General features: G+C 49.1%; 1 long non-coding RNA gene across 2 annotated transcripts; it reads left to right on the top strand.

The window, feature by feature from the left end:
* Positions 1-570: 570 nt before the first annotated feature.
* LOC144613942 (uncharacterized) lies at positions 571-17178 on the top strand. 2 transcript variants are annotated; one of them, XR_013551440.2, is made up of 3 exons: positions 571-820; positions 15869-15990; positions 16912-17178. It is a non-coding gene; the product is annotated as an uncharacterized LOC144613942 (long non-coding RNA). The 2 variants fall into 2 exon arrangements; XR_013551441.1 differs by lacking the exon at positions 571-820 and adding an exon at positions 14415-14538.
* Positions 17179-17974: the final 796 nt, after the last annotated feature.

Genomic DNA, 17974 nt, shown 5'->3' on the forward strand with positions numbered 1-17974 from the left:
GATAGTATCCCAGGTGGGGGTAATAATAAACAACACCAGACACACCTAATTACAGCTTAGGTGAGAATTAAGAAAGCCTGACCCTCACTTCGAGGCCGTGGAAGGAATCTCTGAGAAAGGAGCCTTAAGCTGAGATTTGAAAGACAATAATAACAGCTGTGTTGAGCGAGGACCATTACACGCCATATGCTGTTCTAGGCACTTTGTGGAAACCAAGGCATTTAATCCTAACACAGCACTCTGAGCTAAATGCTGTTCTCATCCTCATTTACCCATGAAGGTGGGCTGCGAGGGGAGGGGAGGGACAGCTGGGAGCTGGAGTGTAACGGGGGCTTGGGGGATAGAAAGACAGCAGGTTCGCAGTCGTGGAGGATCCTGGGAGGACTTCCGCGTTTCCTCAGCACTTGAAGGAACATGAGGACCACGGACGTTTAAGGGAGAGCTCACAAACAGACCTGGCAACCCGGGGTTCCTTCAAATGTCCTTCTGTGCAGCTTTGCTCAGTCTCCCTGCATCTCCCCAGAAGGCCCCCTGGCGCCCTCCAGGTTCTACCAACATGCTCAGGGACTGCACAGGTCTGGGCCAGAAACCACCGATTCCTTTCCAGAGGTTGGCAGACCATGATTTCCGGATCCGCGCTGGGAATGGGATGGACATGTGCACAGAGAGCTGGTAATTCTTCCTTCGGCATCAGATGAAGCCCATGACCTCATAAAGCCTTCTGAGACACGGAGGAGCCCCTGCTTGGGAAACGTCTTCAGTTACAGACCATGACCTCAGACAAATGTGCCTCAAGTCGCACAGCAAATCAGTGTCCCACGTGAGTAATCGAACCAAGTCTTATGAGGGAGCGTCTCTTATTCTGAATAGATGCCCCACGACTGTCTCTGCATTGGAAAGGCGAGCATAACCCATGATCTCACTCCCTAAAACCTCTAGGACGGATTTTATAAGGGTCTATTTTACAAGAGACAGGAGCCGGTGAAGTGTTCAGGTATTCTATCCTTCATTGCCTGCTCTTGGGAATGTTGGAGAAATACCATTTAACTTAATTAGGAATGCTAATTACATTTTAAAAGTCCAAAAGGTTGTTTTCCATCCCTCGTGGGCCTGAGGTACAGACGTTTGGTTGGTGAAGTCACTATTCCCGGTTTCCAGAATTTGGTGTGTGTGTTACTATTTGGGGCGAGGCAATTGAGCAGGTTGTAACGGCTGCGCTGAAAAGGATAAAGAGGCCGGGCGTACCGAGGCAAAAGCAAATAGCGGCAGAGTTTCATCGAGGAGCAGGTGGGGAGGCGGGGACAGAGGGACCAGATGGGAATGGCGGCGGCAGAGTCGGCCCCGTGTGGCTGCAGGAAGCCGTGCAACTGGCTGGGACTGGAGGGAACGGGAAGGCGCCTTGGCTACTCGGGAAATGGATTTGCGGCGGAGAGCTTCTCTTTTCCCAGAGTGTAGGAAACTGGACCGAATCTGCCGAACAACCTAATACGTGATCGAATCGCAATGGAAGGGGGAGGGGTGCCGCAGGACTTTTCCATCAGGTCTTACTGCGGTGCCAATGGGCCCTAACCGGGTCCCAGCTGGGAGCGTAGGAGTCGTGTCCCCTCGGAGGGTCTCCCGGGTGGGGAGTGGCTGCTGAGTGTGTGATCTCCGGCCTTCTGGTCTCCGGCTGCCCGCCTCCTCGGTCAGCAGGATGCCGTCGGGGCACAGCCCACTGTGTTCTGGGGTGTGAACCCTTCTCCTAGGAACGCGGAGCAGACGCGAGTTCGTGTGGCCCTTCTGTGGTTTAAGGCTCCGCCTTGTCGGTGGCCGGGCTGCTGCTCCCCGGGAGGGTTCCAGACAGATCCCTCCACCAATGGTGCCTGCTACCAGAGCAAGAGCACGACCAAAAGCTTGATGCTTCCACCGTCACTCTTTGGTGACGGTCGCGTGGGGTGCAATCATTGTCGCGCCTGGGACTCCCTCTGAGAGGATCTTGCCTACAACTTCCCTGTCCCCGCCCCCGCCCCAGACGCGTCAACAGTTCCCCTGGTCTCGCTCCTCCCAAGCTTCTAACCATGCAGCCAAGTGGTTAGTCGCTGCCCAGGAATTAGTGAGGGGCCGTGTCTGACCATGTCTGCTTTCAGGAAACCCAGAGTCCTGCTCAGTGCAAGGGTTCCTCTGTCCTTACAGGGCCTGCCCCGCGGTGGGGGTTAGGACACTGTATCAGCCTGCTGCCTTATTTCAGACTGTTGTGTGGAACCTTCCAAAGACCGGACTCAACTTCTTCTTAGTCAGCTAATCCCAGGGATCCCCCCGTGACTGACATCGTGGCCGAGGGGAGAAGGCGGGGGAAGTGTGGCTTGTCCAAGGCCCCCTTGCTGTGCTCCCACGTGGCCTTTCCCTGGGCACACATCTCTGGCCTCTCTCCCTCTTCTTGTAAGGCCACTAAGTAATTCTCTTGGATGAGGGCCCCGCCCTGATGACCCCATTTAAGCTTACTTGCCTCTTTAAAGCCCTGTCACCCAATATAGTCACACAAGAGGGGTTAGGGCTGCAACGTCCAAATTCTCGGGAACATAATTCAGCCCCTAACAGTACTACGCCAGCTGCAAAGGAACCTAAGAGAGGTCATGTCTGGCTTCCTGGGCTCTACAGAAGAGAGGTTAGAGGTTGAGAGGGATAACCCGGGCCCAACCCCTCCGTGTCGCCAGCAGCTGCTAAGGATCCCTGTCAGCGACCCTCAGCCAGGGAGCCCTGCTGCCCCACCAGGGCGCGGCTCATGTGGCTTCGTCTCCAGTGGGGGCCTCGGCCTCTTTGGGCTCAGCACAGAGGTAATGCAAAGCAGCCTCGGTTTTCCTGGGCTCAGGGAAAGTTTGGTGCGATCTAAGAATATGCTTCTGGCTAGCAGTGTTGACCCTAACCTTCCTCCTCCACCCTTGGGAACAAGCAGCCACCCTCAGCCTCTCCTTACACACTGTATCATAGCAACCGAGCTTCTGGCACACCCCCACCGTCCCCTGGCTTCTCCACGTCAGCTTCCAGAAGCTTCCAGAGGCTTCCAGTCTCTTTGAAGCGGATACTATCACGATCCTGTTTTTGGTCTCAGGACCCCTTTGCACCCTCAAAATTGTCTGGGAGCCACGAGCCTTTATTACGTGTGTTGCCGCCATCGAGGCTCACTGCGTTGGAAACTAAAACCGGAGAAAAAATTTAAACATTTATAAACGCGTTTAAACCGAACAGCAAGTCTACTACATCCTAGCAGAACATATTTTTATGGAAAATACCTGTATTTTCAAAACCAAAAATAATAGTAAGAGGAATGTCACTGCGTTACAGTCGGGGAATCTCTGCCACGTCCAGCTTCACAGAAGATACATCGGCGTCTTATATCTGCCCCTGCTGACAGCGTGTTGCAATATCGCACGTCAGGGACATTCTGGAAATCTCCAGTGTATACTCATGAGGGAATGAGGGTAAAAACTGGAAATAATGTCTTGGTATTATGATAATAGCTTTGACCTTCTGGGTCCCCTGGAAGGCTCTCAGGTCCTTGGGGTATAAGTGGGGGGGGGGGGTACCCAAATTACACGTTGAGAATCAGTGCTCGAAATCGATATGCAAATTAGAGCACTGAATGACTGTTGTCTAGCCTGCGTGAGAGAGGAGCTCCGTGATGTAGCCTGATACCCACAGCTTCTGAGCAGGAACTTCTAACTGACAGCAATGCTGGACATGGGAGGAGGCACACCAAGTCTTAGGGGACGGTGCAAAGGAGAAGAGAAAAGACAGAGACGGACAGCCAGAACACCCTTGACTGAGACTCAAAAGGAAAAATGAAAACCTCCTTACATAATATGGAAAATCTCAGAAAGAGGGCGGCACGTAGATAAGCCAGAATGACAGCATAAGGAGTTCTTTGCTGGAAAATACGGGGAGAAGCAGGAAGGAAGCAAGGCGAAGGAGAGGCAAAGGACAGCAGCTCGGGCGTCCGAAAGGAGCAAAGGGAAGGGGTTTCTCTTCCGTTTTGTTTTAAGTAGATTCAGAATCTGGATTCACAAAGTCTAGGGAAATCAGTATGACCTGCTTGGACGATTTCTCTTACCTCTTTTTGCACAAGACACTATGAAGCAACAGCCATAGCAACAGTTTCAGAGCCGGGGAAACATCTGTTTTGTGGCAGGCTTCCACCCCCTTCCCCCCTTTTAGGGGAGAAGTCAGTTCTGGTCTCTTGCTCCCTTTGATTTGAAGAAAGAGATGTACAGAATCCAGAAGAAAGCTTTAGCTGCATGTGCTCAGGCGGCCACGAGAGGGCAGCACCCGAAAGACCAGTGCAGGGTCCCTTTGCCATGTTGAAACTCACCAGAAGCTTCCTAGGAAAACTGTCGCCTTGTTGCTGGGCTAATTAGAAGAGTCAGAGTATTCATGGTGTCCTCTTAAATGGGCAGCCTGCTAGGGAATTCAGAACATCATGAGGACCGGAATAAGGTTTCCACCGAATCCTTTTGGAAATGTATCTCTTACTTCTAATCGAATTTGTCCTTTTCAACTGAAAACAGCTTATAATCTTCTCAGTGATTTCCACTGCCTTTTTTTTCTGAGGAAGTTGAAATGCACATTATGCTTCATTTGGTTTTCAGTTGTTAAGATGAGGACAGCCTGTCACACTTGACCTCAAATTCCTGGATCTTTAACACCCGGTGCATCAGACAAATGCCCAGATGTGTCCTTTCCACCTCCACCCCTCCCCATCCCCCACCCAAGCTAAGGACAATGCTGGCTCCTTGGTGATGGAAATCTTGGTGGAGGGCGCTGGTGTCCCTGGGTCAGAGGACAGCTGGGAGAACTGCTCAGCCCCAGGCTGATCTAGGGGTTCCAGGACCTGTGATCTGACCCGACTGTGGGGCCAGCTCCGAGATATCACGAACTTAAGGACAAACCTGGAGCCCGAACCCCCTTGGGAGTCTGCGTGCCGAGGGACTTGGTGGCCAGGGCAGAGGCAGAGCCCAGGGACGTGTATCTAAGTCCTTTGCTCTAGCGTCGCCCCCAGACCAGCAGCGGCAGCACCTGCGAACTTGTCAGAAACGCAAATTCTCCGGCTCTGTCCCAGACCAGCTGCACCGGAGAGGGGGACGCGGCCCAGCAGGTAGTGCTTCCGCGGGGCCTCCAGACAATTCTGGTGCTCGCTCAAGTCTGAGAACCAGCAAAGCAGTATCTCAGTGGCAGTGCTCACGGCTGCCAAACCAGGTGAAGCCTGACGTAAGTTGTGGAGGAAACACGAGAGAATATAGAGAAAGAAGAAAAACAGAAGAAAAGCGTCTTGGAGCAAGCCCAGAACGGAAGGGCTTCTCCCGGCCCGCACGGGCACGTGGAAAATGCTAGTTGCACCTGCTTCGCGATACTGTCAACAGCTTCCTATCTGTCCGGAGCCTCCCACTCTGGCGTGTCCGATTTGTTTGGCCAAAGACAACCTTTGTGGCAGTGACCTTTTACCCAGCTAATACTGCTCCCCTCACTGCCTCCAAAGCACACAGAGAACTCGGAGGGCTGATGAAAATCTTTAAAGGCTACAAAACACTAAAGCCTTCCCAAACACTGTGCACTTGTCAGAGAGTCTTTCTCTTTATTGGGATTTCGGATTATTGAAAGGTCATCTGGGGCCTGTTCCTGGAGGGATTACAATAAAACAAAAGAGAGAAGGGCATATTGTGATGCGCGTGGTGCTCTGTCCTCCCTCAACTCGTCTCGCTTGTCCCATCACAGCGCGGGCAGCCAGTGGGAAGAGTCCGAAGTCATTCCAGAAAACAGCACTATGAGCCGGGGGTGGGGGATGGGGGGCGCCGAAGCGGATCAGGTGGTTGCCTCGCACTTCTCCCCAGAATGAGAAAGTTCTCCAGGGGGAAGTGATTCCTTCCGGGCTTCGGCAGCTCTCTGGCTGCCCGAGGTGCATGTGACTGCCTCAGGCCTCAGTTTCCCTTTCTGGACGAGAACTTCAGGGCCTTAGTGCCTCCGACAGCCCTATGCCCCTTCCGCCCATCCCTGTTCCTTCTCTCTTCTCTCCTTGCTCCTTTCTCTGCACAGCCACCTTCGATTTCCTGCTCTAATCCACATAGTTTGTGCTCTTTTCACACTCTTGATTTTCATTCAATCGGGCAAGCGACTTGCCCGTCTTGTGCGCCCCGCAAGAGCTCTGCCTTGAGGTACAGTGGCACTGGAAGTTAGAGGCCCGGATTTTGAATCTTTAGGCAAGCCACGCGAGTTGAGCCTCAGTTTCCCCATCTGTGAAGTGCTCGCCACACATGCCCGACAGGACCGTCCCCTTTCATCCACACAACCAGGTAGTAAACGACCCTGTGAAGTCGACAGTCAACATCCCTGTGTTACAGCTCAGGGAAGTGAGGTTCCGAGGAGTTGAGCGAGTGCCCCAAGGTCACACGGCCGGTAGACGACAGAGCTGGGATTGCAATCAGGCTGGGCCCCCAGCGCTTCTCCTCACTAACGCTGGCTCTTCCCGCCTTGCAGTTTTGCTGCGAGAAGGACACGACGGGGCGTCCGTGAGAACCTTCTGAAAAAGCTAAACCCCACATAAAGGGAAGGAAGGATGTGGCAGATTTTCTCCAGGCTAGGGGGACACCCCGCCTTCCATCCTCACGCGGTTGTCCCTTGTTGTGAGGGAGACACACACTTTCTCTTCCGCGCACAAGGGCCGACGCTTCGCAGCCAGGCACGCGGGGGCGGGTCTGGACGCCGTTTCCCAGCCTCCCTTGCAGATGTAGCCACGTGACCGAGCTCCCACCAATAGAAGACGAGCGGAAGCCTGCGTGCGGGCAGGAGGCATGCGTGACATGCGCTGTGCTTGCTTCCCGGGCGCCTCCTTCTTCCTGCGGCCTGGAAGTCGCCTGGCGGAGACCCGTCCTTGACCGTCCTTGGGGTGACCGCGCCGTGGGAGATAGAGAAGGGGGCCTTCCTGCAGCCAGTTTCGGTTCTTTAACACGTTCTGTGGCGGAGTCTCTGCGCTACAGCAGCCTTACGTAGTCCCAGTGAATACGGGTTTCCCCCTCGTCTTGTCTTCCTGCCGCTTCACGCTCTTTCTTTTCCATGTTCACCTTCCGTCCACCTGCAGGGTTCTAAAACCAACTCTGCTTGGGGCTTCTTGGCAATCACATCAACACTGGAGCTCCCTCCTTACCTTAGTTAACGGGAGTGAGAGACTATGAGCCTCATTGCCTCCCTCTCAGAAGATCAATCGCAGATAACTGTTTAAAAATAAGTTTCTTCTGGGGCGCCTGGGTGGCTCAGTTAAGCATCTGACTCTTGATTTCAGCTCAGGTCATGATCTCCCGGTTCCTGAGATCAGGCCCTGCGTTGGGCTCCATGCTGACAGTGTGGAGCCTGCTTGGGATTCTCTCTCTCTCGCCTCTCTCTGGCCCACCCCTCTCTAAATAAATAAATAAACTTAAAACATATATATTTTTTTCTGATTATAAAAGGCACACTGGAATTAATAAGCAATTCTAATGGGGTTGCAGGATGGAAGGTTAATACACAAAATTAAGTCAGTTTCCAATATAGTGGTAATGACAAGTGAAATTTGAAGCTAAAAACACGATGCTACGTGCATTAGCATCCAGAAAAATGAAATACTTAGGTTATAAATCTAACACAGTGTGTGCAAGATGTATATGGGGAAAACTACAAGACTCTGATGAAAGAAATCAAAGAAGTAAATAAATGGAGAGGTAGCCCATGTCCTATTGAGGAAGACTCAATATTTTCAAGGTGTCAGTTCTCCCCAACTTGATCTATAGCTTTAACACTTAACAATAACTTAATAACTTAAATCCCAGTAAGTTAAAGTTATTTTGTGGATAGCAACACACTGACTTCTGTGTGTGTGTGTGTGTGCGTGCGTGTGTGCGCTTTTGCACTATTTACTTACTGACTTCACCGTGCTACAAGAAGTCTGTTAATGATAGGTCGTATTTACTGACCACTTGCTTTGGGTCTGTCCATACCCTGTGCCAAAGTCACCTCTCTCCTTCCTGGACTTTCCCCTCTGCCTGGACTGGGGAGTCACCAGGCCAGTGGTTTGGGGGCCATCACCCCACAGAGGCCTGGGGGGCTGAGGAATCACTACCACTTCCAGCCTCTCCCACAGGTGACTGACACACTGGTTCTAAAGTTCACATGGAGAGGTAAAAGACCCAGAAGAGCTAGCACATTTCTGAAGAAGAAAAACAAAGCTGGAGGACTGACACTGTCTGAGTTCAAGACTCACTATAAATCTGCAGGAATCAAGACCGTGGTATTGGCAACCATCGGAACAGAATGGAAAGCCCAGAGATAGATCCACATAAATATAGTTGGTTATTGTTTGACAAAGGAGCAGAGGCAATACAATTGAGCAAAGATGGTCTCTTCTGCAAATGGTGCCAAAACATCTGGACTTTCACAGGCAAAAAATGACTCCAGATACAAACCTTACATCCGTCACCAAAATTAACTCAAAATGGGTCACAGACCCACATGTAAAACGCAAAACTATAAAACTCCTAGAAGATAACGCAGTAGAAAATCTGAATGACCTTAAGCCTGGTGATGACTTTTTAGATAAAACACCAAAGGCACCCACCATCGGTGAAAGAAATAGTTGATAAACTCGACTTCCTTAAAATGAGAAGTATCTGGGGGCGCCTGGGTGGCGCAGTCGGTTAAGCGTCCGACTTCAGCCAGGTCACGATCTCGCGGTCCGTGAGTTCGAGCCCCGCGTCAGGCTCTGGGCTGATGGCTCGGAGCCTGGAGCCTGTTTCCGATTCTGTGTCTCCCTCTCTCTCTGCCCCTCCCCCGTTCATGCTCTGTCTCTCTCTGTCCCAAAAATAAATAAAAAACGTTGAAAAAAAAATTAAAAAAAAAAAAAATGAGAAGTATCTGCTCTTCAAAAGACGCTGTCAAGAGAACGAGGAGACAAGCCATGGACTGGGAGAAAAAAGTTGCAAAAGACACGTCTGAGAAAGGACTCTTATTTAAAATATACAAAGAAGTCTTAAAACTCAGTAAGAAGAAAACAAACCACATGGTTAAAAAATAGGCCCGAGACCTTCACAGAGACGCTTCACCCAGGAAGATATCCAGAGAGCAAATAAGGATCTGAAAAGATGCTTCACTGCATTCGTCGTCAGGGAAATGCACATTGAAACGACCGTGAGACACCACTATATACCTACCAGAATGGCCAAAATCTGGAACACCGGCGACACCAAATACTGGAGAGAATTTGGAGCAACAGGAACTCTCATTCATTGTTGGTGGGAATGCAAAATGGTGTAACGGTACAACTACAATGCGTTGGCAGTTTCTTGCAAAACTAAACGTACTCTTACCGTAAGATCCAGCAATTGTGTTCCTTGGTATTTACCCAAAGGAGCTGAAAACTCAGGCCCACACAAAACCTGCGCATGGATGTTTATAGCAGCTTTATTCATAATTGCCAAAAGTTGGAAGCATGCAAGATGTCCTTCAGTGGATGAATGGATAAATAAACTGTGGTACATCCAGACAACGGAATATTATTCAGTGCTAGAAAGAAATGAGCTCTCAAGCTATGAAAAGACATCTTAAATGCACGTTACTAAGTGACAGAAGCCAATTTGAAAAGCCTACATACTGTACGAGTCCAACTGTATGACATTCTAGAAAAGGCAAAACTGTGGAGTAACAGTAAAAAAGATCAGCAGTTTGCCAGGGGTTAGTGGAGAGGGAGGAATGAGTAGGCAGAGCACAGAGGATTTTTTGAGCAGTAAAACTACTCTGTATGAGACCACAATGGTAGATAAATGTCATTACATGTTTGTTAAACCCATAGAATGCACAACCCCAAGAGTGAACCCTAATGCAAACTATGGACTTTGGGTAGTAGTGATGTGTTGCTGTGGGTTCATCAACTAACAAATGTTCTACTCTGGTGGGATGTTCACAATGGGGGAGGTTGAACATGTGCTCAACGAGTTGCCGTGAGTCTAAAACTGCTCTCATAACATCCTTAAAAAGAAGCCATACGTGTTCTCAATTCAGAAAACTTGGAGAGGGGCGTCTGCCTGGCTTAGTCGGTAGAGCGCACAACTCTTAATCTCAGGGCTGTGAGTTTGAGCCCCATGTCGGGCATGGAGCCTGCTTAAAAAAAGAAAAGAAAACTTAGACTAGTGAGGCTACAGGAAAAGAAATGAAACGAAGCAATAAAATCACTCACAATCCTACTTCCCCAAGCTGTAAAAAGATGACTGTTAACATTTTGGGGTGGAAACTTCCAGGAATTTTGTTTCTATGTACATATCCACTTTTCCCTCTACAAAATTTAAATGTCTGTTTAAATTGGCTTCCAGAGTAACTTTATCACTTTGTGTCTTAATATATCCACATTGCAATTGTTGATTTTTATGTTACAAGTGATAACTCTAAAAACATATAGGAACATTTTTTCCTTTGGTATTTGAAAAAAAAAATGCCTAGGGGTTCACATAAAAAAGAAAAAAAAATCCCTCAGTAATGGCATGCGTATAAGAAAAAGTTGGTATCTCAAAAACGTCCCTTAATATCGCTTACCAGGAACTGGTGCCTATTTGTTTATTAAATGTGCCAATATACGTATTTCGTATTCCTGACTCAACAAGTAGAGACAGACACGTTTGCCCTATCAAATCCAGGCAGAGGCGGCCTGGCAGCTGGCCGTGTGGACAGAGATGAGCTGACTGCTTGTGGATTCAGCAACAGGGATTTGTCTCCTCTCAGTGACTGGACTCCTCCCGACCCAGACATAAGCCGACTCGGAAAGAATGCTATGATTTCCCAGGGCTTCCCTGGCTGTCTAGCTTTCTCACATTACTTCTCTGCCGTGTCTTGTGAAAGCGTACAAATGCTCTCGCTGCATCCACTGGAGGAACAGGCCACCTAAGTCTCCAACCTGTAGACCGGCGGGGACCTGCGCCTGGCCCTCAGGCGTGGGAAGATGGGAACACGATTTCCTTTCATTCCCCCACTAGAGTGGGGCCAATATCTAATCAATTTCTAGGGCGGCCTGCTCTGGTTCACCGTTGCAAAAGGAGAACTTTCACTTGCTGTTGCAAACAGGGCGAGTGGGTTTAGTTAAGCCAAGTGGGGTGGGGGGTGTTTCCCAGAGGGGAGAGGAGGAGGGTGGTATTTTCATCAGGTTGTGGGAGTGAGCCTATTGAGGAGTTAACGTGGATTGAGGACCTACCATGTACCAAAAGAGGTGACAATCCCTTTATTTATTTATTTATTTTTTTTTTTAATGTTTATTTATCTTTGAGAGGGAGAGGGACAGAGCGCCAGTGGGGGAGGGGCAGAGAGACGGGGGGGAGACACAGAATCCCAAGCGGGCTCCAGGCTCTGAGCCGTCAGCACAGAGCCTGACACGGGGCTCGAACCGACAAGCCGCGAGATCATGACCTGAGCCAAAGTTGGACGCTTAACTGACTGAGTCACCCAGGCGCCCCCAGAGGTGCTTTGCTCTTGTCCCCGCAGGTAAGGGACCCCCCCCCCCCCCCGGCACTTCTGACTCAGATCTACTGAGGGCTGGAGCAGAGCACAGCAGGGAGGAGAGCAGAAGGGAGTCATCCTTGTCTGCGGGCACAGCTTCTCCTATGTTTCTGACACAGGATTTCTGGCACCCTCTCTTGTTTGAATGGTCCCCCAAAACGTAACGCGGCTACAGCAGAACAGGCCTGTGGGATGGAACATTGCTGACATTTGCTGGCAACGCCCCTCCCTCAAAATCCAATCAATGGAGCCACTGGGGCCCAAAGAGATGATCTGAAATTGGCTGGGACCTGGTGAGTGGCCAACAGCCCCCACTCAGAATAAGGCTGTGGCTGTCTTGTGCGTGAGGCTGTTTCCATCTCCACCCACGTGGCCTGCCTGAGTGCTAAGGGACCAAGGGAGAGTCTGGTGTCCCTACCGGTCTTCAAGTCCAGGCAGGTGCATGTACCCACCTCTTATCTCCGTTGTCTTGACCCTTCCCCAAGAAAGAGTTCTAGAAGTTCCTCTAATGAGCTAAATGTTTTCCTTAGGGTCAAGGCCTTCTTGTTTGTCACTTCCGGGGTCATTTGTCTTCAAAACGGTGCGTGCAATATCGCATTTGGGCTGTGGCCAGACTTCTCCCCACTTCCCGACCTGCTTCTCCTGGACCTCAGGGAAGTCTGGCTGGCCTCCTGCTCATCCCGGATTCCTACTGTTTTTCAATCCCTGATGGTCCTGACTCCCTCCCCAATATCCATGTTCTTCTCTAGGTTCTCTTTCAACCGAAATGGGAAAATCTCAAATCTGAGAAAAACCCAAGATAAGAGGGAGCTGGGGCTGGCGTGGGTGTATGCAAGAAACCACACGTGTTTAATCTGAAGGAAATAGGTAGAGAGACATCTGCTGATGTGCAGTGGTTTCTGAAGGTCTCAGGTCGTATTTGAAGCCTGGCTTCTGATCAGCACGTGCCTCTAATTCAAGACCATTCAATGGGTTGCTGAAGACAGACCGGATCTGCCTTGGTTCCTTCTTCCCAAGGCTGCTCACCTTGGTCGTGGTTGAAAAGGCATCTGATTTACACAACTGGCTTGGCCTTCTCCAAGGAATATTTTAGTTAAATTGTGTTAGAACGGGGTGGGGGGTGGGGAGGGCGGGGTTCTTCTCCCTGGAGAGTCTTTGGGGTTACATGGATGCTTTGGGCAGGAAAAATGGAATCATCGGGGGTCACAAATCCCACAGTTCACCAAGCCCCAGAACGCAGTGCTGAGCAACAGAGTCCCAAAGCCTTGTGTTTGGGATGCTGACCTTCTCTTGAGGTTATTCCCTTTCTTCTACTCGGCTTCCTGTTCTCACTTCTCCTGCTACTTACGACTGGATCGAGTGGCAGTCTCCGGAACTTTGCATAGTTTACGGGCGTGGGCCAGAGTCTGGAGAATTTTGATCTTTCCTGAACCGCTTATATTGATTTTGTGGCGGTGTGAGGTATAATGAACGAAACAGGTGTTACGAGTCCCCCCTTCCCCCTGTAAATCAGCGTCGAGCGAGGGAGGTGCCGGTGAGTGGGATCAATAAAACGCAGAGTTGACAAATAGGGGACAACTGATGTGGATGTGGAATTAATTCCTCTCATATTTCTGATCACGGAGCATGGCTAGACAGCACAGTATATTCTTTTGCACAGCATACGTTTCATGGATGGCTTTTACATAAGTGATCCTGCTCATTCTTCCATAAAGTAGGGAGGCGTGGTGGCCATCCCATTTCATGCACGAGGGTGCTGAAGCTCGGGGGTCACCCTGCGTGCGGGTTGGCACCTGACTAGGGTAGGGTTGGACCCTCTTCTTCTGGTCCTAGCGTAGGACTCTTCACCGCACAATGTGTCTCTTTGCTTCCATCAGTTTGCTTGGGTTTTGTTTTGACAAAAGTAGCACGACTTTTTCTCTAGACAGAAGTGGAACCCAGTGAATACAGTAATTCTTTTTGGTAAATAAAATAACCAAGGGCCAAACTGATCTAGCTGCTATGGTGTAAGCAGCTTGGAGACGTGCCATCATTTGAAGAGATCTTAAGTTGTCTTTTGGGAACCAGGTACTGTGCCAAACTATCGAGTTCACTCCTCGCGGCTCCCCACAAGATGGGCAGAGTCTCCTAATTTTAGAGACAAGAAACCGAGGGTGTACGAGGTTGAGAAACTTGTCCGGGTTACTCACCTTGTGTTGCGAGATGAACTACATCTCCCTAAAATTCATGTGATGGGGCCTGAAGCCCAAGACTTCAGAATGTGGCCCTATTTGGAAGTAGAGTCATTGTGAAGGTAATTAGTTAAGAGGAGGCCATCCTGGAATAGGGTGGAATTCTAATCAACGGGACTGGTGTCCTTATAAAGTGGGATATTGGGGTACGGCCACGCCCACGGGAGAATGCATTGTGAAGACGAAGGCAGAGATTGGGGTGATGGGACAGAAGAAACCCCAAGATTGCCAGCAAACCTCCAGAAGGGAGGAGATTGGCATGGAACAGATCCTCCTTCACAACCTTCAGCTAGAAACACCTTGATCTTGGACTTGCAGCCTCCAGAACTGTCTTCTTCTGAGAGAGCAAATTTCTGTTGCTTAAGCCCCCCATCGTCACCCTTTGGGACGGTGGCTCTCGCCAATGAATACACCTGGCACGGGGTGGAACCAGGCAGCAAATCCAGGCTGGGCTCCAATGTCCCTGCTTCGGACTGTGAGGACAAGGCGTGCCATCAGCCAGCTCGAAAGACGGAGTCCTAAACAACACATTAAAAATATACTTCCGAGTGTTTTAGAAGAACCACTAGGGAAGAGGAGAGGCAGTGTTGGCTGAATTGAGCCCCCAAGACTTTGTTTCCCATGCCTTCTGTTTTCCTGGCACAGGCAGCGAGAAGATGAACGGTTGTTGCCAAGTTCGACGATGGATGCCGAGAAGGGCAGCGGGCACGTGGGGAGGGCCCTCTAAATGAAGGGCTCCCCAGACGCTTCCACACAATTTCTGGACAAACAGGTAATTACAAACCACGGTTTCGTCCCTGCTCTTCACCAGCTGGCCTTTATTTGCAGTTTGCAAAGGTTGGTCCTTGGTAATTTCAGGTCTTCGCTTCAATTCAGGAGAACACTTCTGCTAATAGCCCTTCAGCAGCTTCGTGGAGACAAACGCACCTAAATGCCTTATCTGCTTTTTTGCCAGATACTTAGTTGGAAGGCTATACTAGTGTAAAGACGCCTAGCCAGCAAGGCGGCTGACGTGATGGGAAATACGCTGTTTCACAAATTCAAATACAGTTCCACCGATTAAAGGCACCAAAGATGATCTGCTCTTCAAATACTGAGAGCATGTGTGGATTTAGACCCTTGTTCCAAGTGTAGATCATTTTTTTTATGTTTATTTAGTTTTGAGAGAGAGAGAAAGAGACAGAGAGACAGAGCACGAGTGGGGATAGGGCAGAGAGAGAGGGAGACACAGAATCCCAAGCAGGCTCCAGGCTCCGAGCTGTCAGCACAGAGCCCGACGCGGGGCTCGAACCCCCAAACTGTGAGATCACGACGTGAGCCGAAGTTGGGCGCTTAACCAACTGAACCACCCAGGCGCCCCGAAGTAAAGTATTTTCTAATGACTTCTGCCCCATTCCTTGTCAATGGCATCATGCACAATTTAAGATATACATGGTTATTTTTATATAGAGCCCATTTGGGCACCTGGGTGGTTCAGTCGGTCAAGCGACCAACTCTTGGTTTGATCTCAGGTCATGATCTGACAGTTCCTGAATTTGAGCCCCACATTGGGCTCCGCAGCTGGCAGCACGGAGCCTGCTTGGGATCTCTTTCTCTCCCTCTTTCTCTGCGTCTCCCCCACTCATGCTGTCTCTGTCTCTCTCAAAATAAATACACAAATTTTTTATACTAGCCACTTGGTAAAAACTAAACCAAACCCAAACCAAAATAATAACAACATTCTCCCACATCATTCTTTAAAAAAATTGTTTAATATTTATTTATTTGAGAGAGAGAGAGAGAGAGAGCTGGAGAGGGGCAGAGAGATTGGGAGACACAGAAGCCAAAGCAGTCTCCAGGCTCCACAGAGCCCAATGCGGGGCTCGAACTCACAAACTGTGAGATCATGACCTGAGCCCAAGTTGGACGCTTAACCGACCTGAGCCACCCAGGTGCCCCGACACTTCTACCATCATTAATGACACTAATGATCAATAATCCATAAACTATATGCCTGAACCCACTCTTTCCAAAATCACATTCCTATATAGATTCCGGGGAAAAAAATAAGGAAAATATTCACCCAGTTAATTAATATTGACATGTCTATTTATGCATTCTAGTTCCTGAAGAAACATAAGACACAGACCCAACCCACGGAAACCGTTGGGGAGAGAAAAGAGTCAAAGCAGAAACAGTCAAAGGACAGAGCAAGCCAGTGTGGCAAAAGTCTCCAGCCTGAGTAGTAAGTACAGACAGCAGGAGGAAGCAGGGACTCGGGACATGAGTGGCTTTTCTCGCGTCCACCAGAGGGCGTGGGGGGAAGACGAGCCGGGAAATCTGTTCTGTCGCATCATTCCGGGCATATGGCAGGTGTTCAGGCAGTGTTTTCCCCCCCGCATCATTTAAAGGGCTTCCAAGAAACTCTCCCGCTACCTCCCTCCGCCTTTCTTTGCTTATTTGCATACCGACTGACCTTAAAGTCTGTGTGCGTGAGATACGTCGTGGCTGCAAAAGAGCGCATAATGTGCCTTTCAAGTTTCAAGAAAATAAAATCAACACCTATGTGTCCACCGACCGTTTTAAGAAGTAAAACGTTACCACGCCCCTTGAGTCTCACAGGAGCCCCACGTTTTGTTCAGAGGTTACCATTCTCCCAACTGTTCGCTGCTTACTCTCTTCACTTTAGAGTTTTCCCACAAATGTATATATCCCTGAGCCAAACATTACGTCAATTTGCCTGGTTTTGAAAGTTATAGAAACATAATTATACTGCAACTTACTTTTTCTTTTAAGGTTTTGGTTTTTTTTATTTTTTTTAAATGTTTATGTATATTTGAGAGAGAGAGAGAGAGAGACAGATTGCGAGTGAGGGAGGGACAGAGAGAGAGGGAGACACAGAATCCGAAGCAGGCTCCAGGCTCTGAGCCGTCAGCACAGACCCCGACGTGGGGCTTGAACTCAGGAGCCGTGAGATCATGACCTGAGCTGAAGTCAGATGCTTAACCGACGGAGCCACCCAGGCGCCCCTGTGAATGCCACTTTTAAAAAATGCCTTTTAGTCAACTATTTTTTTACATTTATGGACTCTTTTTACATTTCATGGCAATGTACTTACCTACACGGGTGGAACAAAACTATGTCCTCCTTTTTTCTTTTAAACCAGAATGTAACTGGACAAATTGATCGTACAACCTGGGTCAAGCCTGGAGTGTTCTATCAGAGAACCCATCTCGTTGCGTCTGATATGACAAACCCACCGGTGAAAGTGCCTCGTGTCACTGACACTTTAGGGCATTGTCTGACAAGCTTCTTCAAGGTCATCTGACTCTCTGGATAGGGAATTATAGCTTTGTTCCTTTTGCTATTTTCTATTGATTAGGACCCAGAAACCTTACAACTCTGTAAACTTAGATGTTTATAAAAAATACCTGCTGAGATGTGGAAGATTTTTATCTGGTAAAAGATAATTCTACAAGTTATGACTGTTTTATTTTTTATTTTTTTGCCCTGTAGGATATTAAGCCATTAAAAAAGTATAATTCAGAAATCACAATCCAGTATTTTATCTATCTCTGTCTATTATCTATCCCTCTATATATCTATCACCTGTCTATTCCACTCACATGAATTTCTTGTATCTCCCCTTACACTGGCTTTATCATTCTACTGATTCTCTCATTAATGACTTGAGTGAAATTTTGACATATGCTCCCTATGTATTTAAATGTGTGTGTTTTTAATGTTTATTTATTTTTGAGAGAGAGAGAGACAGACAGAGTGCAAGCAGGGGACGGGCAGAGAGAGAGGGAGACACAGAATCCAAAGCATGACCTGAGCCAAAGTCAGATACTTAACCAACTGAGCCACCCAGGCACCCCTGAATGTGTGTGTTTTTAAAATGTTTGTTTGTTTATTTGTTTGTTTATTTATTTTTGATAGAGAAAGCGAGCAAGAGAGGGGCAGGGAGAGAGGGAGACAGGGGACCTGAAGCGGGCTCCGCACCGACAGCAGAGAGCCCAATGTGGGGCTCGAACTCAGGAACCATGAGGTCGCGACCTGAGCCGGAAACTTAACTGACTGAGCCACCCAGGCGCCCCTTGAATGTGTGTTTTAAAAAACATTTTGAAAAGTTAACTTGGATATTCCTATCCCCTGTGCATGTGGCCTACTAAAGTCCAAGCTCTAGGCCACCGGCGACCAAAAAAATACCCGCAGTAGAACTGCTT

Source organism: Panthera onca, chromosome D3 (assembly GCF_046562875.1).
Source record: "Panthera onca isolate mPanOnc1 chromosome D3, mPanOnc1 haplotype 2, whole genome shotgun sequence".
Lineage (NCBI taxonomy): Eukaryota > Metazoa > Chordata > Mammalia > Carnivora > Felidae > Panthera > Panthera onca.